General features: G+C 50.4%; 1 protein-coding gene across 8 annotated transcripts in view; it reads left to right on the top strand.

Moving 5' to 3' along the window:
• SRC (SRC proto-oncogene, non-receptor tyrosine kinase) overlaps nt 1–22,382 on the top strand; it is a 71,871-nt gene that overhangs the window by 5,702 nt on the left and 43,787 nt on the right. For 2 of the 8 annotated variants that reach the window (XM_059733203.1, XM_059733198.1), the window contains exon 1: nt 11,627–11,829. The exons of 4 other annotated variants lie outside the window; for them this stretch is intronic. The gene's annotated coding sequence lies outside the window, so the exon portion shown is untranslated. Of the gene's footprint in view, nt 1–11,626; nt 11,830–22,183; nt 22,287–22,382 lie in introns of those variants that run through there. 2 more of the 8 variants (XM_059733202.1, XM_059733199.1) reach the window with 1 other exon arrangement.

Genomic DNA, 22,382 nt, shown 5'->3' with positions numbered 1-22,382 from the left:
GCTCTTGGCATGTTTTATTTGCCAGATGTCTTCAATGAAAAAGGCTAAAGGCAAGGATTTCTTAGGGTGATATCTTTTAGTGGACCAACTGTATAGCCGGGATAAAGTTAGACGAGCTTTTGAATCCAAGACCTTCATCATCTGGTCTGAGGAGTCAACGAAAGGCAGATTCCTCATGCCAGGTGCACATGTCACTAATACAGTCAATGCTGTGGCCACTGCAGGTTGCAGTAGTGGTTAGAGCAGGGTAACACTTTTTTTTTCAGCCAAAAAAACTGTCAGTATGACTCATCCAAAACATTTGTGGGTTTGTGTCAAACTTGGTGTGGGGAATTAAATGTTGAAATGAAACAGTTGGTTTTGAAACTGACTTTATTGAAAAAAGGGGAAAAAAAAAAAAGGTTGGAACAGAATAAAAGATTTCACTTCAGCTTGATCAGAAGTAACCAACCAGGAGATGGGGCCTGCAAGTAAATAATTTCAGTTACCAGCTTGGCCCTTGTGTCAGTGGAGTTGACAGTGATTTGGGAAAGTGTACTGCTGGGATCAGTTCTTATCTGGGCATCTGGACAAAGCATTCTTAGTGCTGGAGTGTGATGCTTGGCCCTGTCAGCTTCTACTTAACTCTGTGGGATGGGAACTCCTCTTGGGAGAGCTTGAGTACCTTACAAGATCAGTACGTGGATGACAAGCCAACAGCTGTGAGAACTAAATTCTGCTCCCTAAGTGTCTCCTGCCCCAGCTGGGATTCTGGCTAAATTTTCTTATTCTTGAGCACTCTTCCTTCCTTGTCACTGGCATGAAGCACTCTCCCTTTCACCCCACCCCTAGTGAGTGCCCTGAAAGGGGGAAGCTGCAAGTGCAATCTACTACTGGGCTGAGGGATGGAGCTGGGGCTAGGGCTGCTTCTGGGTGATAAGATGGGGACAGGAAGAAGGACCCTTGGTCTCTGTCCTGTGGTGGAAAGTCTGAGACATGGGGCTCCAGCTTGGATTCCTTGAGACCTTAAGCAAGCTTAGTTGTGGATCTGACTTTCTCAGCCCTGGGCAGTCTTAATTTCACAATGAGATGTACCAATGGAGGTACAATCATCTTCACTCCCCTGTGACCAGTCATAAAAGGCAAAATGAATGCTGTAGAACAGGGGTGGGCAAAATGTGGCCTGTGGGCTGGATGTGGCCTGCTGGGCCAGGCCATTCTGTCCGGCCCGTGGGGCCCCTAAAAAATTTAGAAAAGTTATATTTATCTGCCTCTGGCTGCCTGTCATGAGGCCCTTGATGCCTTGCCAAAACTCATTAAGCGGCCCACTGCCCAAAATAATTGCCTTCCCCTGCTGTAGAGCAACTGAGGTAAATGAAGTGGGAGCCAGATTGGAGATGGGAGGAACCCCAATTTGCTCCTGTGCCATACATAACCTTGTAGCTTCCAAGTACTATAGTGAAGCAGTCACTGAAACCCAGGTTTGTAATCCGTTTCTGGCAGAGAGGGAGCTGTAAAGGTGCATATGACTCACTGCGGACTGTCGCTTACCTCTTACAGGGGTTTACTGGTGCTCCAATACCCTGGCTTTACTCAGTAGCTGGCTACATTGGCTTTGTTTGGGTTTTGACCCATAGGATGATGGTTCAAGGTTGTTGGGGAAAGAGGTGCGATGAGGCATTGGTCTGCCTCCCTGCTTTGCTGGTCACTTGTTGCCTGTGAGTCAGGGAAACTTGTGACTTCTGATGGGCAGTATTTTCTTCTCTGCTTTCTGCCCATGAGACTGGAGGGAAGTCTCCGAGACCTGCTCTAAACTTCATGGCCCCATCTCATACTTGACGTGTTATGGTCTCACTTTTGTGACTGTAAATTTGGCTGGCACAAGGCCTACTGTGCTCTCTGCAAAGGGAAGGAGGAAAACCTGACTGCATGCTGCAGAAATAGCTTCCATGCTGCGTGGCTGTTTCCAGTCTTGCTGAGGGTTCCTCACTTGGCTTATGCATTGTGCATTTTTAAAGGGCCAGCATTTATTTATTGTTGAGGCTAGACAGCTCTGGATACCAAATGCACACCGATGCAGCCAAAACCCAGAGACTAATAGATTATACCAGGGACCTGGATTTAAATAGGAGAAACAAGAGTGAGCTACATCTGTCCTGATCCAAGTGGCCAAGCCCCATCATGAGCAAGTATTGCAATTGCAGATGTGCTCAAAGGCAAGGTGTCTGGTTTCCTGTGGATAAATGGGGGGTGGGGAGAGCTCTGATCTGTAGGAGAACTGTCTAAGTGGGGGAACCAAAATTCCCTTAGATAAAACACCTCTGAGGCATATTAAGCAGGGAGTTGCCATTACAGGACCAAGCCTGTTGGGTGCTAAGCCAAAGTCTTTCTCGAGGAGCTGTTTTGCAGGGACAACAGGCATAGAACAGCCTCAGTTCTGCACTGTCTAGCCCTGACACAGGGCTTTGCTTTGGCAGGTGGAGAAAAAGGGGGCTACAGCAAATGGAGCCTCTGTTCAGGGGTGATCTGCTGCTGATCTCCCTTGGGAAGTCACTGTGGGGAGCTGTGCAGGGTTTTTTTTTTTTTTTCTGCTCATGTTGGATGAAAAGGAGTCAAAATACAGGGTCAGCAGAGTGCTACTGACCTATATATGTGGTGAAGGAGTGGAGAAAGGGAGGTTCATTTTCCTCCTGGGTCTCTCCCCCTTCCCCACCTGCCTCGGAGCTGACAGCTCAGCCACTCTTTGACTCCCAGCCTGTGCTATGTATCACTGATGTTATCAGACCAGGCCTCCAGAATTCCTTGACAGGCAGCTTCATGCATCCTGCTGTGCTTAGGAAGCTCCAAAGGAGATAAAAGCCTCCCTTCAGCTTGGCTCCTAAGAACTGCCTGTCTCTGGGGGAGCATGGCTGATTACGACCCCTTCTCAGGAAGGCAAAGGAGCGTGCTGCCTGCTGGGTGTGGATCATGACAGCCTGTGAAGAGGGTGACAGTGTCTGACAGACTGTGCTTCCAAACCTCTAATTGGGTACTAGGGAGGGGAGTGGAGTACTGACTCTGTTACAACCTTTTCCTCTGTCTCTGCTACATTAAGGGTAAATGGCACCTTGCTTTTCTGTGGTGTCTCATGTCTGTAAAGGGATTTGAGGGCCCCGAACGCTAACACTGCCTTGAGGAGCCAAGTAAGCATCTCTTTCCTTTGTAAAGATGGAGGAAACTGAAGTTGAGTTCCAGTTTTTTGTTTACCATTACTTCCACGTGACTTGTTTGGATGCTGACTCTGTTGTGGGTTTGTCCTGATCATCTACTCCAGCCTGGTGGGTTCCCCATGATTACTGTATTTTTCAGTCTGGGATGATCCTACCTTGAGCAGGAGGCTGGACTAGATGACTCTCTGAGGTCCCTTCCAGCCCCACTTTCCTGTGATCTTATGACCAGGGTCCTACAAAAAATTTTCCATCTCTGTCATAGTCTAAACCAGCTCTTCTGAATCCTATCCATAAGCAATCCTCCTCTGGGACTGATTTGTGGTTTCTCATTGTCATTGGGTGACTGCAGTTCAGCGTGCATGTGTGGGGCCAAAGAAATAAGGAGTGCATTGAACAGGTCACGAATCGAAACCCTGGGGTGGAAACATGATTTTTGCAAACTTCTGCAAATGGGGCCTGTGTAGTCGGTCATTCCTGGTTCTGTTCTGTATGGCCGTGCCTTTTCCTTGGGTGACTGGGTGGGAAATAAGAAATGAAACCTGCCTGTTCCTGCCCAAATGTGCTCCTGTTGTCTCATTGTTGGGTGACTGAGCCCTGACAGGCTGGCTGTGCAGCAGTTGGTAAAATGTTGGATTTCATAGATGGGGAAACCAATTGCCCTTATGGAAATAGCTGCCATTTTTTTTTGCTGAAGCATACGCCTGCTGTAGAATTCCATGGTGGACTTGACTACTTTTTTAAGAGCGGCAGTAGTTGTCCTTGTCTGAGCCCTAGACCTTGGATGGGAAGACAAAGGCCCTAACGCCGGGGTGGGCAAAGTATGGCCTGCAGGCCAGATTCGGCCACCAACTGACTGCATCTGGCCTGCAGCTGACCCTGCAGTGCTCCACCTGGGCCTAAGCCCCATTCAGTCCTGCTGGGGTAGACCATGCCATGCTCCCACTGGCACCGGCTGGCCTGGGCCCCAGTGGGGCTCAGTGCAGTGTGGCTGCAGCTGGCCAGAAGCTCCCCTGCACCCCTCTCCTCCAGTGGGAGCCTCCTGGCTGAAGCTTTCCACTGCCCACCTGCCCAGAGGGATGCAGTAGGAGCAGAGGAGGAGCCATTGCTGGAGGTGAGGGGAGCGCAGTAGTACCCAGTCTGCTGCAGCCCCATTGGAAGCTGTATGCTGGCTGGGGCCTGGGTCCAGTGGGGCTGTTCTGCTCCCCTCACCTCCAGCTGCAGCTGCTTCTCCTGCTCCTCCCAGCTGCCTTCCACTCACTCCACCTGCCCAGCAGGATGAGCAGCCACCTGTGGGTGGGTGGAGCTGGTGGAAGGCAGCTGGGAGTTAAGAGTCAGAGCTCTTTGCATTTGGGCAGGAGTTGTCCAGCTGAAGCTTTTCACCCACCAGGAGCAGTGCAGCAGGAGCAGCAGTAGCAGCTAGATGCAAGGGGAGCAGACTGCTGCCCCCCCCTTCCCCCCCCCCTCCCTTCCCCCCCCAGGTCAGCCCCACCAGAAACTGCGTGCTATTCCTGGTGCGGCTGCAGCCATCCCAGTGCTGCTATGGTTGCCTCGCCTTCCAGTGACAATGACCCTGGCCGGCTGCAGTCATACTGGGAACAGTCCTGCCAAAAGCTGCATGCTGGCTGGAGCTGGCAGGTGTGGGCAGGAACATGACATGGGATGCCCCATGTGGAGCACTGCAGGGGCAGTCACTGACTGGGTGAGCTCTGCTGCATGTGCCTCCCCTCCCCCCACAAATGCACATGCTCCTCATACCCTCCACCTCCCCACTCTTTTCCCCCCACAGGGTAAGGTGTGCAGGTAGTGGATCACATCTATCCCACTCCCAAAGCCCCATAGGGAGTCTATCTTCATAGGGTGTTTTGGTGTGTTGTTGGGGGGGGCTGCTTACCCAGCTCAACAGCTCATCAACTCCCTATGTGGCCCTTGGGCCCAAATAATTGCTTACCCCTGCCCTAACTCCTGACTATGTTTTGGCTGTGACCTTGGCCAAGTCACTCAACTTTCACTGCTTTGAAATCATGCATTTTCATACTTTGAAATCATTTAGTTTTAAAGCACACAGAGTCAAAAGACAGGGCACTCTTGCTGCTGCTGTGCTTCGAGAGAGGAAAGTGCATGAGCTGCAGCTGCCAAGTGAGGGCTGTGGGTCTGTCTGGCTGGCAGCTGTTTCACTGGGCACTAGGTAGGCTGTGCTGGCCAAGGAGGGAATTGAGCTGGCCCCCTCAGGCTGCTGCTTTCTCAGCCTCTGCCCCAGTTGTCCCAGTTTTCACTTGCCAATGTATCAGGACTGTGAGGCTGCAGTGATCTGAAGGGGACAAATACCATGTTAAGGGTTGACCTGAGAATGGTGCAGCGCTAAGGGCAGTGCATGGCAGCTCAGCTCCCCACTGCGGGAGGTTGGTTGGAAGACTAGAGGGGACACAAGTGGGTGAATCTGCTGTTCATGTGAAGCTGCCCTTCATCTCTTCCCATGGCATTGGATTCGGTGTGGGGGAGGGGAGACAGCTGTCGGCTCCTGGGCAGCCTCCCGAGGCAAGGCGCAGGCAGTGCGTCTGACTGGCCTCCATGATGCTTGGCTGTTTCTTTGTCAGAAGATTCTTGTGCTGGTGCTGCTCTGTGGGGTTGGGGCCTCCCCAGTCTGAGCAAGGAGGGCAGGTCTGACGCTATCTGCAGGGCCTAAGCAGATCTCTGCATTTTGCACATCAGCCTTTTGTACCAATGCCTTTCCCCCTGCTCAGCCCATCTTGGAGACTGGGCGGTGGAGGCGGAGGGGTCTCTGAAATAGGCTAGGCTCTTCCCCAAAGGGGGAAATCCTTGAGTGCGCTGAGCATTAAGCCAGTAGCACTCAGCAGGAGGAAGCCTAATGCATCCTGAGGAATTCAGTCGAACAGGGATTTCTGCTGTGGATTCCCTGGGCTGATTTAAATCCTATTGATGGGGGAGTTCTCTCTATTGTGCTCTGTAGGAGTCTCTCGGAAGGGTTTGTTTTAACCAGGTGTAGGGGTTTGGGTGGGAAAGAACCCTTGTGTGTGTCTGGAGAGAAATGGCCCTGAATGATGCTTTCTACCTGCACAGCCAGTGCTGGGTGCCCTTGCTCACCTTCTGCAGCTGCAGGCACAGTAAAGTGCTCTCGTTAGAGCTCATCAGCAGTACCAGTGCACAAACAAGGAGCCCTGGAAACTGTAATATGCTTACAGCCTTCAGTGAGCTCCAGGCTCCAACTCCTCTCCTGCTGTTACCTTCCTTCTGTAACCTGGTGGAGTTGAATTGAGGCAACAGGATTAACCCTTCCAGTGCTGGCAACATAACATATCTTCCAGTGAGGATGGGTTAATTGTCTATGCAGAAAGCACAGCTCCTTCTCCTGGGGATCTTGTAATGTAAGAGGAGAGCAGCTGTCTCATTATGGCTGTTCTTAACACTTGGGAGTCGCAGCACAGGGGTGTGTGTGTGTGTGTGTGTGTGTGTGTGTGGCACTGCACAGAGGGCCTCATACCTGCCCTTCAGTGTCTGCTCTGCCATTGCAAACAAGATGGACTGTAATCCTTCCCTGCACAGCTTTGAGTTGCTGAGGAAGGGCGATGAAAACTCGATGGGGGATGTTGTAGTTATTCCAGGGACAAAGGGCTGCAGGAATGAACTCTGCTATCAGAAGTGGTGCTGGTTGGGTTTAACTGAAACTTGTCACTAGGCTCAGCTCCATGTTACTAGTCAAATGCTCTGCAGCCAGTTGCAATTAGTATTGAAAGCCTTCCATAAGACAGGAGCTGTCTGTATGAAGGACCGTCTCTGTGCATACTGCTTGCCTCTTCCCCACGGATCTAAAGCACAGGCAGCCTCAGTAGCAAGCAGCTGCTGTTAAAGGCCTGTACACTTCATCTAGCAAAACCACCCCCTGTTTTCCATTCTTGACTGCTTTGCACAGCTAGAAACTTAGGGGTCCTCCTGTGGTGTGTGGCTGAGCTGGCCAGCCTGCTGTGGCTTAGTTGCATGGAGCAACTGCATTTGAGACATGCATGGGGCTGATTTTTTCTTGGTGGAAGGGTGGGAAGGGAAAGAGAAATGAATGCTCCGCCTTTTCCATCTGCTGCTCTAGTGCTGGTCTGACCACACTCCAGTGCCACGCTCACAGCTGCCTTCCCTCCGGAGTCTCTAAGCCAGAGCTGCCCTGAGGAATCTGAATTAACCCAGGAATGAATGAAGTCACTCTTGTGAGTTGGTGCAGTAGCTCTATTGGATGTGCCATGGATTGGGATGGCTTCCTGCCATGCCCATTCATGTGCTCCTGGGTGCTTAACGCTGAGCCTCTTACGTGGATGGAGCCTGCTGGAGCTTGTGATTGTATCTTGGTAACTGACCTCTTGTTTTCAAGACGGGGAAGCTAGCTTGGATTGGTCCAATTGGGCTAATGTTGAAATGCTTCTAAAGATCCTTCCACAGTAGGGGTTGTGAGGTGAGCAAATGCAATGCACATGTGGAAGATGCAAACCAGAGCCTAGTATGGGGCTGTGGTAGCACCCAGAGGCAGCTATTGACATCGGACCCTTCTGTGATAAGCGTGGAGCAGACACACGTAAGAATCATTCACAGTCCCACAGAGCTTGCGATCTGCATATTGCACGTGGGCGGAGAGAGGGAGGGAGGGGAAGCAGAGGCAGAGGCAGCAGGGGTATGGCAGATTGGCACAAGAGCAGCAGTAGAATCTGGGTCGTCTGAGGCCCAGGCCAGTCCTCACCACTGGTTTGTGCTGTTCCTCCAGTGTTTCTCAGCAAGCTCCCCTGCGCAGCAGTAATTTGCACTGTGTGTTTGCCTCTGAAAAACAAGTGTGGGGAAAAAATATTTAGCCCCTAAATTTTTTTTAAGCCACTGTATTACTTGGCTCAACTGGATGTGGTGGCATCTGTCCTAGATGCTGTGTTTGTGGCTAGTGGCACATGCCTGTTCCCTTCTCTCACTATGCTTTCCACTGGGCATTGCCGGGCTGGCAGAAGGGCACCTTGCTATCAGTAGCAAGCAGGTCCTGGGTCGGAGTGTGTGTCATGGCTCACGTTGGCCTGCTCAGCTGCTGTTTTGCTGCCACTCTCCCTGCCCACCCCACCCTGGAGTTTGTGTAGGCAGAAGGAAGTCAATTGCTTTCAACACAGAAGCTTTAATGACTAGCTGTGCTTGGCTGCCTGTGCTTTCTGTTTCTCTTTCTTTTACTGGGGCAGAGGAAGCCCTAAGGTCCCTGTGGTGCCTGTTGGGCCCACTCCTGCTCCTCTGTGGCTGGCCTTCCTAGGAGCATGCTTGCCTGCCCTTGGGTCTTTCTGCCGGTCGCTTTCTTCCTTCCTTACCCTGCTGCCTCCTGACAGCAACCTTGTTACAAGGGCCCTTTTTGGAAGCAGCACTGTGCTGTGTCTGTTCTGAAACCTGCTCCAGACTCCCTTTTTATTCCTGACAGCTGGCCCCTGCCATGTAAGGTCTTGACCTCAGGCTCACAGAAAGCATCTTCCTTCTTGGGGTGTGGGGGGAGTTGGATGCTGCCCGGCTCTGCACTGACCTCATCTTAGATCCATTGCATGTAGAAATGGCAATGCAGCAAACCTGGAGTGCCCTGTTTGGAGTGGTCTGGAGCTTTGGAGCCAAGGCTTTCCCGGGCTTTATGCCGATAGGTGGTGGTAGAAACCTTCATTCAGATGGGAGGGAAACTGAGGCAGCAAAGCTACTTCCTTTCCTCTAGGCCAGGGGTTGTCAACTGGGGGAGTGCAGGTGGGGATGGAGCGCTGCTGTGCACCATCCAAAGGTGCAGGGAGCGGGGGGCGCCGCAGCCTGGCCACATGCGGGGGGTGGGGGAAGCTCGCACATGGCAGTTGTTGCCTCCTCTATATTGAATTGCGTGACTTCCTCTGTGCTGCACCCCCCCCCCCCAGCTCTGCATCCCTCTGCTGGGGGTACATTGCTCCACATCAGCTGCCTGGTGTACACTGATCCAAAAAGGCTGAATACCTCTGCTCTAGTCTGCATAGCAAAAGGAGGAAATAGAGAACATGGAATTAAATCCCTTTGCCTGAAATGTGGAAGGTGCTGTGCACTGAGAATCTGTAGCCTGTTCTCTGGGAATAACATTTCTGTATGACTTTTGGTGCCACTTTTCTCTCTAAGTACTATATGTTTCTGAGAGCAATTCCTAATGGCCACTACTAGTTCAATCCCTGGTAGGCCCTTCCCTCAGGGGAGCTGGTGTGGATTTTTGCCTCTTGGGTTTGGAGTTTCATCAGGGATGTTGAAGCCTGAAGAAATTCCTCCCCTTGTTGAGCTGGGTGGGCTGGTTTCTTTTCAGCATGGAAATGCCTAGGCAGCGACTCCGGTCTGACCAGGGATGGTTCTAACTTGCTCAGACCTAGACTTCCTGTTTCTTCTCTGTGGCCCTCTCCTTCCTCTCCCAGGAAACATTTCATGCCTGGCTTAGCCTGTGGCTATAAGGGGTATGAGATGGCTGGATGTGTCATCCCTCTAGACTCCTCATCATGGCTCAAGCAGGTAGAGAGCACCAGTTTGGGTTTGCGTAACACTGGGGCTGAGTCACTTCCTCTATTAATTTCCAGTGTGCTCTTTCCACTGCTTGCTGTCTCTGGCATAGGGAGGCATGACAGGCTGAAAACTGTTCTTCAGTTGTGGCCTCTGCCCTTTGTGCCCTGCCAGTGGTTCTGGGAAAGACATTTGAACCACATGGAGATCTCAGCTCTGTGGAATCAGCACAGAAAATTGAATCTGCTTCTCTGCTACCGCAGGGGATGACTGGCAGTAGGAGATTTGTTCCATAGACAAGAAAAGAAATCCACACACTTCACTCTAGGATGGGGAAGGTTGCTGCGTTGCCTGGGTCAAGCTTAAACCTTGCATTTCACGGGCTCTGTCATCACCTTGAGGACTGCAAAGGCTGCCATTGACTCTGGGATCTGTCTAGCTGCTGATACAGCCCTTGCTGTGGGCACAGTCCGGCACTATGAAATTATAGAAATGCCTGGGGCAGTGAGTTGTTGAACTGCTTTTATAACCAAATGAGGCCTTTTCCTTGTTTTTATTATTCCTACAGGCTTTTGGTTGAAGGGAATGAGGCTGTTATTAATGTGACAAGAACATAGAAACCCTAGAAAGCACCCATGGAGACAAGTTCTCACAGAAAAGTGGATGGCAGTGCTGGCTGCAGCATAAAAACCTAGTTAGAAGTGAGATCCTAGGCCCTGGCCAGGCCAGGCCAGGCCCAGGGGTGGGTGAAGACTTGAATTGGGTTTTATTTGAGGTGGCGTAATTCTGTACTTGGGTCAGTGGTGAGATGGGGGAGGTCTGGATTCGAGTGTCCATGGGTAAGTTTCTGAGGGTTTTCTGCATCCCTAACAGTTAGGCCATTAGCTTCTTCCTGGCCTTTGTAAAATACCCAGCCTCTGCCTAGATGGAGCATGGCAAAGACAACCCTGGGCAAGGGTATCTGAAGATGCCAGGTGCTGGGATCCATGACACCACTTCTGTTGGCCAGAAGTGACTAAATCAGGTCAAGTTCATATTTATCGTGAGCTTACTCTTAGGTGTCCTATGTTGAGGGAGTTGTGCCCTCCCCTAGCAGGGGGATGGATTTGCTCCAGTCTCTTCCTAACCAGAAGGTGAGATGTCCAGAGCCTTTGCTGGATACCTGGGTTTTTGGTTGTAGCTGTTTTTGGTCTAAGGACATAGACAGGCAAGGTTCTTTGAGTAGATGCAATTTCTTTTATTAGACCAACTAATAATAATAGACCAGTTGGTCTAATAAAAGATATTGCATCTACTCAAAGAACTTGCCTTCACTGGGTACAGTACCTGTATTCTAGCTGTTCCCTGGGACAAACCAGTGGGACAATAAAACTTGCCTTTCCTGCAGTCAGTTCTTGTTTGCAAAGAAAGAAAAGTGTCATTTTGGATTAACTAGCTACGCTGGCAGCATGGGTTTCTACTGCCCTCATGTTCTTCCCTGAAAACCAGCATAGAGGAGGCTGTGCTCTCAGAGAGGGGAGGGGATCCCTTTGAAGAAGGGGGTGGGAGGGATCTTAAGACACCTGCTGAGAATGCAGCAACAGTGGGCATCATTGGTGGGGTTTTTTTTTTTTGTTTGGTTTTTTTTTTTTTGGTGGGAGGAGGGGAGCTTCTCTGAAGGTGACAGGAGTGAGATGCATGTTTACTGATCTGGGCATATTAGTGAGGTGGATGGCCTGGCTTTCAAGTCCATATTGCAGCTGGAAGATCAAAGCCCCCGTGTGGGGAGGAGGGGAAGGATAGAGTGCTTTTTTTTTTTTTTTTTTTTGCTTTCTTTTAATCTTCCATAGTAAACAAGGGGAAAGAAAGCGGTATTGTTCAGCCCTCCAGCCAGAGGAGATGCTCCAGATCACTCACAGCAGGATCTCTCCACAGAGCTCTTCTTTTGAGTGCCTCAACGCAGCTTTCAAGGAGCTCTTTCCTGCCCTCGAAAGGCCTTTCACTCCACAAAAGCCTCCTGAAAACTTGAAGGCAAGCCGGGGAGGAATGAAAAAGCTTGAAGCAGTGAATTAGCTGCTAGCATGTCTGCGCAGAGTAAAGGAAGGGGGCTTTGTACCAGCCTGGAAGAGTCAGACTCGTGCCTCTGCTCAAGGTGATTCAGGTTGACTTTCGGTGGGAGGCTTGCTGCATGCACTCTGGACTCCTTGCAGTGAGGGGGCAGAGGAGGTCTCTGCCACTGACCAAATGTGCTGGCAGGGGGATGCCATGAGGGTTCTTGCTGTTGTCCTAAAGAGCACTGCGGGAAAGGGGCTTTTGGAGCCAGGAACTTGAAAGCTCCTTGCTTGTTTTTAAACTCGTAGGCAGGGTGGTGTGGCTAAAGCCAGCTTCCCTGTGCTTCTTCCCCTGCAAATACTGACCCGAGGTCTAGGGAAGCAGCTGGGGGAGGATGCGACTAAATAGCCAAGTGCGTGTCCCTGGCCCCCAGGGGTTGACGGCACTGACCCTGCACTTGCTTTGCTCCCCCCTTTCCCATGTGAGCACATCTGTTCTCTGCATCCAGCTGCTGGGCTTGCATGTCCAGGTGGCACAGTACTTTTTGCAGTTTTCCCATGTGCCAAAAGGCTCAGATGAAGCCTCTAGTTCAGTAAGACTTCATCTGACTTGGGGCATTGTAAAAGAGAGTACAAAGGAGGGACCTGGGGGGCAGAGGTGGAAGACTCGTTAGAGGCTCTAAAGCAGGGGCAGGCACTTATTTCGGGTGGAGGGCTGCTTAATGAGTTCTGGCAAACTATTGAGGGCTGCCATTTTGGGACTGAAGTCCCACCTCTGACCTTTTTCACCAGAAGTCCCTCCCTTTACTTCTGGAAATACTCCTTTTGGGAGCAGGGTTGCTATCTTACAACCAGAAAAAAAACACCAAATTGTACACTAAAAGTCGAACCCCTACTATAACGTATTTTAATTTTATTACAAAAAATATTTTTGTCACGACTTGTTTGCCTACTGTATATCAGGGTGATTGCGTAATAACTCAAAAATAAATTCTTAGTCTTGTATACTGTGTGGGGGTGTGCACATGCATATGTGCAGTGGTGGGGGTTGTGAGGGGGGTGGTTGTGTGTGGGGGAGCATAGGGTATGTTGGGGGTTGTGTATATGTGTAGGTTTGTGGAGTGTGAAGGAGGGTGCAGGGGTGTGGGGACCTCACACTTCCTCCCCATGGTGTGGCAGCAGGTGGGGGCACTCCGCATCATGGCAAGGGACACAGCCTCTGCTGGGCAGTATGTATTGCTGACGCTGCCCACCCTTGCCAGGCACGGGAGGGAAGCCCCAGGAGCTGGAGCCGGCTGCCTCCCCTGCCCCACAATGGAAGGTGCCTGAGGTTTCCCTCTTGTACCCCTGGGAAGGCAGCCAGCTCCAGTGTGCCTGGGGCTTCCCTCTTGTACCCCTTAGCCCCGATGGGAAGGCAGCCGACTCCAGTGTGCCTGGGGCTTCCCTCCCATGCCCAGCAAGTGTGGGGAGTGCTGCTGATGCAGACTGTCTGGCAGAGGCTGAACTCCTCACTGTGATGTGCAGCGCTGGCTGGACCTGTGCCCTGCTGGGAGCCTGCACCAGACGTGAGTGCCCTGAGTGCCACCGCCTACTGCTGTTGCTGCTGCCACGGTCTGCCAGGGCTGTGCACCAGGTGGGGGTAGTATGGGGAGGGGGTCCTCACACCCCCCACCTTCACTCCTGTACCCTGCCCAGCCAAGCTCCACACTGCTGCCAGCTCCTTGCTCTCACCCAGCTGCAGCCCTCCCCCTGCTGCTTTCCTACCTGCTGGCCAGAGCCAGCAGGAGACTGGGGAAGCCTAGCCAGGCCCAGGGGGCTGCAGCAGCTGCAGTCCCTCCTGGAAGCTGCTGCTGGCCAGGCGGGGCCCTTCTGTTCACAAGAGTGGGAGTGAAGCTCAATAAGGTATGCTTGGGGGTGTGTGTACATGTGGGCACCTTGCTCCCACCCTTGTGGGCAGAAGGACTGGGTGGGGCACAATTTGTTGGTGGGTCCCACCGGCAGAATGAAAGTGCTGTGGGCGGTATTTTGCCCTCCCCTGCTCTAAATCAATTTGCCCTCTAGCGCTGGAGTGCTGGTCCCTAAGGTAGCCGACATGTCAATGTTGCAAATAGTCCCAAGTTATGTTTCTTCCAACTTCTGGGTTTTTCTTCTGCCAGGCAGCCCTTCCCGCTTCCTGGAAAGCTTGTGGTATCCATGGGGCATTCATTCCCATCTTATGCCGAGTGAGGAACTGTGTGGGATTTGAAGCTGCAAAGACCAGAGGGTTTGGAAACTTGTCTATTGTGAAAGCAAAGGTGGGGTGGGGGAGGAAAGGTCTAAAAGAAAAATAAGAGCATACTGGAGACTCTCTTTTATTTTCTTCCTAAATGTAGCTCTGTCCTGGAGGACCTCGGCACAGAACCTGCAGCATTCATTTGCACATGGTGCCTGTGCTACTGCTCTCTGGATGAGCTCTGTTCATGGCTTCCAGAGCTGCCCTTAGATGGGTTTATTGTTTTCCTCTCTTGGCAGTTAAACTTGCCTCCCAAGATGATGCTGTTTAGAGAGCACTTCACTGTGGAGGTTCACTGTTGCCAGGCAGCTGGGCTTTGTACAGAGCCATGTGAACTGTCAGGGTTTTACAGAGAAGCCAGGACAACCTGAAAACCTTGTCTCACAAGAGAAATTCTGTCCAGGTTTGGCTTGGTTGGGAAGGGGACCCTGAATCCCTTGCCTGGCCCCCCCCAATCCTTTGAGTGAATGGAGGGCTGGGTGGCAGATTTGGCTTCATGTGCATGACATATCTGGTGGCTTTGTATCCTGTGAGCCCCAAAACAGGTGTAAATCCTGCCACTTCACCAAAGTCTTGTCTCCAAACCTAAAACTTGGAGCAAAGCTTGTGACAGGGCAGCCTTCCTGATTCTAGCTCTAAAATGAGATTGGCTCAGAGATTAAGCTCCATTCCCCTTCCCTGCCTTGGCCCACAGCTGCTTGCATAGCAGCTCTCCTAAGCCCTGCAAAACAAGCTGAAAGGATATTTGCCATGCTGCCCCCCCCCTCTACCTTCAGGCCTGGGTAGATGGGCTCTGCCTAGGCACAGCCACCTGGAGGGGAGCACTGTCTCCCTTCACTCTGGCCCTGGTGGAGGTTCCTTGGGAGCTGGCTGTTCACTGTGACAGTGCATTAGTGCTGCTTGATCAGATGCGAGCTGAAATTGAGCAGAGTTCAGAGCCTGTTTTTCCCCCGGTTCCAGTGAACATTGCTTGTGCTGCTGTCAGCTCCCTGGAATCGCTGTAGTGCTCACTAGCTGGACCTCTGGAGTACCAGCGCCTGGGTCTCGCTTTCCACCCCTGCTTTCAAAAGCTGTCACATCAAAGCATCCATCTTGAAGCCCCCTTTCACACCCAGGCAGGCATCACGCACAAAGGACCATTGAGCAGCACAAGGGGCTGACTTGTCGCTGTTTCATTGCTTGGCTAGTCTGAAAAGAGACAGGAAGGGGGAGGGGTGTGCTGGCTGATGCTTGGGGAGTACTGAAGTGCTCCAGTGCGCTGGCAACTATTATAGGAAGTCTTGTTTTCTGAGCGTTCACGGTGGAACTTCCTGTCACATTCATGGAGAATTCCTGCAGGTGAAAGACAGGTGGGCAGGGGCTCCTTGGCCCAGGGATGGAGCAAACCTCCAGTGAGAGAGAGCAATTACTGTGGGGAACAGATAGTACAGCGAAGGAATCGGAGTCTCGTAGCTGATGGGGTTGGCATGGATGAGACTAATAGACTAGCCTCTTGCTTTTTGAGAGCTGGGGTCAAGTCCCAAGGTTAAGACTGAAGTGAAACGGATCAATTTGCTCTGCCCCTAGACGGAGTGAGCCCCCTGTGAGGCCGTTCACAGTTGCTTTGTTTCCCATCTGCTCCAAGAAAACAGACCTGGTGCTGACTCGTTGTCGACAGTGGGTCTCCTCACAGCTACTCTTCAGCTGATGCTGGAGATGGCATGGATCGGGGGGGATGCGATTGCGTACAATACTTGATGGACCAGGGTGAGCAGTGGTCTCTCTAACAGACCTGAGAATGGACTGTTTCCACCCAAGAGTGGCAAAGCTTGGAGGCTGTCACCAACATCCACCCAAGAAGTGTCTGTCTGTGTGACTGAATATTGCCAGCACTAGGTAATATTCTAGTGGAGCAGGACTGGCTACCTCTGCCCAGACAACTGGGACTGGAATAACAGGGGCGTTTTGGCTGTTTCAGGTATGTTGAAAGGGCTGGAGGAAGCACCAGTGTCAGGCTGGCTTTATTCAGCTCTAGCAGTAATCTTTTGTTTTCTCTGAGTCTTTTGAGTCTGCATTACTGCCCATTAGAAACGACCGCTATTTTTTTCCTCTTGCTGCTTCCTCCTTATGCTTCATGCTGTGATCAGCAAGTGTGGGCAAAGTCTGGTTAGGATGCTAGTGACTCATTTGTCTGAGATTGGAGCTTGGCTTCTCCTCCCTCAAGATTGTCATGCAACAGAACAGTGCTTGATGTAGGGGATCAGCAGGCCCAATGCCAGAATTCCCATCCGGTATGGCCGCTTGATCCTGACGAGTCCTGCTGCATGGTGTTCCCAATGGGGACAGAAGCTGGGACTAACTGTTGTGACCTATTCCACAGCATCTCTCCAAAGACCTGTGCAAAACTTAGCAGGTCATCATTGGTACAAGTCAATATAATGCCCTGATCCAAATGTTAAGTGAGGCTTTGGGTACTTAACTTGAGTCCCTGACTTCCAGAAGACAAGTTCTTGACTCCTTTGGAAACTTTCTCTGAGGTGGTTTAAAAGTGTGGGGGTCTCAGAACACTTCACTTCAAAACTATGTGGGACTTAAGGAGATGACTGCTGTCCTGAGCATGTCCTGGGTTAAGCAAGGGCTAGATGACTTTGAGATCCCTTCCAGCTCTACTTGTCTATGACTGAATCTCAGGGCCATTTGAGGGGTGCTTTGTTCTGAGCTGGAGTCTTGATGGTATCCAGCATGGTTGACCCTGAGGACTCTTATCATTGATACCCCAATACAGAGTATTGCTTTCAAAACCTTCCAACTCCTGGAGTCTTAGGGTTTGCACACACATGTCTTTCCTTTTCAATAAAAGCTGTGTTTCTTGGTTTTGCAGCTAAAGAGAGAAGTTAAAAAAAATGGGACTCCGAAGGTTCAAAGCTAGAGAGCCAAAAAACACCCCAAGTCTAGCTTATTTCTTTTTAAAATGTCTCTTGTGCTTCATTGGGACTGGGCTCATAACTGATTGCTCAGTGTTGGCAGTACTGCATGCAACAATGAGTCTTGTTTGGAGCAGATACTGTTTCCCCCTCCCCTCCCTTTCCTCCTCCCCCTCCTTTTTACATACCTGGCTCATGCTTTGGAAGCCTCATTCCAAAAATTCCTGCCAGAAACGGAACCCTACCTAACCGTGGCCTGGATGACGATTGTTCAGGTTTTCCTGTCTTGTGCTTGGATGGAGGCCTCTGATGGCAGCAGTTCTTGTTGGGTGCTTACAGATATGTTGTGTGGGGCTGTGCCTGCCTCGGCAAGTAGTTCCAAAGCTTCTCCACGAGCCAAACTATGACTGTTGGGGTTGGCCCTGAACCTCCAAAGACTACACATGTTCCTACAGTAAAGGGAGAGATAGCAATCTGTTGCTGCCTCATTATGCAGATTTGTGTGCGTGTGTTTGTGCTCGCTATTTTTCTTGGTCAGATAAACATCCAAAACTCTTGATTCAATTTCAGTCTCTCTGCGAAGGCATTTAATTCATGCCTCATTTTGAATGCCTCCCTGCTCTCTTTGTGTGGGGGAAGAGGATAGAGTGAATTTTCACTTGCTAATTTAATTATCTTTTTTCCCCTTTTCTGACCCATTGGCCCCTGCTCTGGTTGGTTCTGTAGCCTTAATTAAGATAGCTTTAAATTTTAACAGGAGCTGACAGGATTGGGTGGGTGGGGCTAGACTTTTTAATACCTTGGGTTATTTGGCTCTGGTCCTGTGGGAAGGAGAGGCATCACTGTGTGCATAAATGGTTTCCTCCCCCCACGCACAGCCCCCTCTATTTGGTTTTTTTTTTTTTATCTTGGAGACATTTTACTTAGATTAGGACGGACGGAGGAGGAAAGCTATGTTGCTATGGATGAAAATAACTAATGGCAATGCCTTTACTCATGTGTCTTCTTGAAATATAATTGCTGGACAGAACTGAAAGCAAAGGGTTTCCTGCTGGTGCTGCTAAAGCCCAGTAATGTCAACTCTTATCACGTTGACAAGAGTCTTAAATCTCCAGCTCCTGGATTCAGGTGGTTCTGGGGGGAAACATCTCTGCCTTCTTTTCAAAAAATGTAGTTTTTAGCCCATATCATTGGCAGAAAAGGCTTGAATCTGTGACTCCAAGGATGTCTGCCAGGCTCTCATCAGGAGGTGAAGGGGGGAAAAAGCAACCTGCTGTTTCTTGTCCTCAAAACCATGTCTTTAGAGGGCTTGACAGAATATTCTTGAATGCCTGGGATTGGTCATGCTATAATCGGTTACAGCTTGGTTCTTAAACCATCATGGTACAGTCTTTTGCATCACTACTCTGTCTATTTGGATGCCCTGCAACCCAGCCAACAAGTGTTGGAGTGAAATCTGTGGGTGTCTGTACACGTGCTCCAGGATGGAAGGGGCACTTTTAATTAGAGCAGCTCCTGGAGCCACTCTAATGAAAGCACCTGCAATGTCACATCTATTCAGCATCCCATGTTTCAGAATGGCGGCGGGGGTGCTTTAACTAAAGTTTATTCAACGAACTTTAGTTAAAGCTGAATAGATGTGACACAGAGGCTGCTGGAGCTTGCCAGTTCCTGTCCAGTGAAACAAATCTGCTAATTGGCACACGTCAGAGCAGATGTCTGGGACATAGGTGCCCTATCTCTCCAGCCCTGGGCAAAGTGATCTTGAGTTGAGCTAACCATGGTGGTGATGGATGAAGGGTTGGGAACAACTTCTTCTATAGGTGGTTCTGGCATAAGAGCCCTCTGACCTAACCTCACAGTGCTTGCCATTTGCCACTTTCCTGTAATGAGGTTGGTGTGGTCCTTTGCCTTAGCCATGGACCACAAAGAGTTGGATCTCGAGTTGCCCAAACTTCTTTGTTGGCTTGGATCCAAGCACTTGGCTGAGACTTCTCTAACCTCTTGCAAGACCATTAAGCATGCAGGGGTGGGGGGCGGGGTGTGCATGTGTTCTTGTGAGATGATATGATCCTTGTTCAGGTTGTGGTTGAGGTGAGTTTCAGGTTGCAGTACTACTCCCCAACTCATCTTCTTGAAGATCAGAAACATTAAAACTTTGGGATCCCTATCTCCATACTGGCTGTCACAAAAGTTAAATTAAAAAATATTTTCAGCCCTGGGTCTGTGTCTGTGCATGAGGAAGTTTCAAACCCATGTAACATCGCCTGTGGCTTGTGCTGAGTCTGTGTGAAAAACAGTGAGAGGGATGTGTTTGTCACCATAGTTTGAAGTGAATGGAGGGCAGGATTGTATTGAGAACAAAAATGACAGCTGAGGCATCCTGGGAAGGGGTGGGGGGAGAGTGACAGCAGGGGGATGTTTTGGAACACGAGCACAGTCATTGAGAAAAGGGCTAGTGACCGCATGCAGATAACATCCTCCTAGTGTTCCCTAGATCCAGACTACTACAGTGTAGATCAAGTGGAATTAATCTCCAGCAGCATGTCTGCCTTTACATGCTGCTCCATGTGCAGCACAGAGACTGCTGCTGTTGACCCTCGTGCCTGTGCAGCCATAGACAATAAGTGGCAGCCATGCTTTCTTTTGTGTTGTCTGTCGGCAGCGGAGAAGCAGGGGATGGTAAAGTGCACGCTGGATCTGCTGTCCCTCGCTTGAATTCTGCCCTATTATCTCATATGGCCCACTGTGCATTTCTGCCTTAGCCCTAAGCAAACCTATCCTGTCAATTCTCATCTGTTTGGCCACTCCTGGCAGAAACATGCTGGAATCACAGTGGCAGTGGACAGGATGTGCTGTGCAATGTCTGGGTCTCTGGTCTGTTCCACGCTTTAAAACCTAGTGTGGCGGATCCTAGTGTCTGTTGCCACTGTCTGCTGTGCAAGACTTGCTGCTTTCTCTTGCTCTTGTGTGTAGTCTCCTTTGTCCCGTCTAGAGTTTGACATTACACAGGTGCATTAATCTCTGTGGTCTTGCAAACCAGCAAAGCAGACAAGGCTCCATTTGATTGCACTTGCCTTCAGAAATAGGCTTGAATAAAGCCTTGGTATCAGATTGGTACTGTTCTTTTCCCCGACACCAGGGATGGGATGAGTGGCGATGGGGTATGTTCTGGTATCTTTTTTTGTATTGCAGCATTTCAATACCATAAAACAAGGTTTCAACATCTACCAGAACACAAGCTGAACAGGGTGATGAAGGGAGGATCCTTTTATATAGATGTAGAAGGAGAAGCCATTGTTTCCCACCCCTAATTTAAAAAAAAAACAAAAAAAAACACCCTACAAAGCTCTCTTCCTTCCCATCTGTTTTCTGACTGCTGGAAAGGTAAAAGCAGCACTTCCCAATCACTTGACCACTGCTGTTCCTGTAAAACACGAGTTTTTGTTTAGCAAATGCCTTAAATACCACAGAGGCTGCAGGCACCTTCCCTATTTTCTGGTAATAAGGACAGTGAACTTTTCATGCCCCACATAGGATCTACATGCCAGTGTCAGCAGTGGCACTTCTGGCCTTGTAGACAGCTCTAGACAGACCCTGCAGTCCTGTTTGTTACCATGTCTAATGCTGGGGAGTGTCTGGGCAGGGTGGGAGCCAGACCCCACAGTACTGAGGCATCTCTTTTTGCAGAGAGCAGTATTTCAAAGGTCCCTTCCTCCTTGTTACAGAAACTGGAATGTGGTATCTCTGTGTTTTTTGTCTGGCTACAATTGCTGTTTTATGCTAGGTCTTTCAAAAGCAGATAACTTCTGCTCCCTTGCCATACCCAGCGTTTCGTATCACTGTGGTTTCACAACTCTTCCTTCTAGCCTTGAAATGTTTGGGAGCAATGGGCCAGTCTGTCTTGGGGACTTGACAGAGTCAGAGTAGTTTGAAGGCAGCTGGATTTCTTTAGCCATTGCTCTGTGCCAAGGAAGATGCAAGTACCAGGCTGATCCCCCTCTCCTCCTTAACACCTGGGTTTGTTTGTCCCGTGGAAACTCTGGGCAGGAGATTATTCTTTTAGTTTTGTTGCTGTAAGGTGGGTCTTATCTTGTGATGTGGAATTTATCCCTGTGGATCCACTTGGCAGGGAGGGGCTGAACAATACCCCAAAGCAGCTCTTCATGCCATGCTGATAATATACTGAGCTATCTTTTACATGAGTACGGATTAAAGCCCACTGTTGTGTTGGGGTTGCTATTTTCTTCCTAGCTAAAGGAGAATTTCCCCCTCTGTAGGACTCTTTTTATAAAGTGTCTAACTCCTATACCACCCACTGGGTGTGTAGCAGGCTAAAGTCTAGTGTCTGCCTGTCTGCCCCACCCCATTGTGAGCTCTTTGGGGCAGAGATCACCTTTGCTGCGTGTATACTCTACCTCCCTAGTGGTCCATGACTGGAGCTCTGGGGAGCTACTGCAGTACAAATAACTCATAGCTGGGGCTTCATTTTTAAGGCCCCCATCCCTGACCTCGAACCAACAGTTGTGCACCTTCACCAATGAGAGATGCACGCATTATCCTGCAACAACTTTCCCTTCCTGGGGTAGCTGTTGTCTAGTCTCTCTCTAGCCCTCTCCCACGCTTGACACCAGGGAGCCTGGCTGCTCTGGACAGCCTGGTGCGATGTGTACGGAGTCTGTCTAGTATTAGCGCGGCAACAGGGTCCCAGAGGAGCATGAGCTGAAATGGGGGGTGCTGATCTCAAGGAACAGGAGCACTGGGGAGGTCTGATGTCTGTCGGTACCCGATAAGCATTGGAGAGTCTTTTTGTACCCCATGTGTCCTTTTGAATTAACAGCTTTACATCCTGGTCAGGAATGGAGCCAGGGAGGGGGAGTGAGGTGCCATGGTCTGGTCCAAGCTGAATTTCCCAGCTGTGCGCACCTTGTTTTAATTGCTTTTTGGGAGGGGGCACTTGCTGAGGCCTTCTCTGTTCTGTCTCTTGAGGGCAGGAACTGCATGCCTCAGCTTATCCATAGCTTCCCCCTTCAGCTGCCTCCCCCCTGTGCATTGCTCTTAATCACTGTCACAGCTTGGGGAGGGGGGCGGGGGGATAAAGATGAGGAAATGTTCCCTTTGGTTGCTGGGAAGCAGCCTCCCCTCCCCCTAGGCTGTGAGCAAAGGAGAGGTCTTGTTGATGATTAACTCCTTAACCTCTCTGCATCTCCCTTTCCTTCTGTGTGACGACAGCATGGTCGCTTCAGTGTCCGGAGTAGGTGGCTGCACAAAAATGTGGCTATTTGGGGTTGGGGGGAGGGGATGAGAATTTACAGAACAGGACATGGTGTCCGTTCCTGGGAGTTACTTAACCCATCTGTCTCAACCAAAGTATAATATTCAGGTATGTACGTTTGTCTGTCTCCATGCAGTGTAGCGTGTGCTTCGAGCTCCTGATTGTTGTCATGCCTGCATTGCTACTATGTCGACAGCCTCCTGG

This window comes from Alligator mississippiensis, chromosome 9 (assembly GCF_030867095.1).
Source record: "Alligator mississippiensis isolate rAllMis1 chromosome 9, rAllMis1, whole genome shotgun sequence".
NCBI lineage: Eukaryota > Metazoa > Chordata > Crocodylia > Alligatoridae > Alligator > Alligator mississippiensis.
Note: the sequence above shows the minus strand (reverse complement) of the source record. Positions and strands in the feature narration are given on the sequence as shown.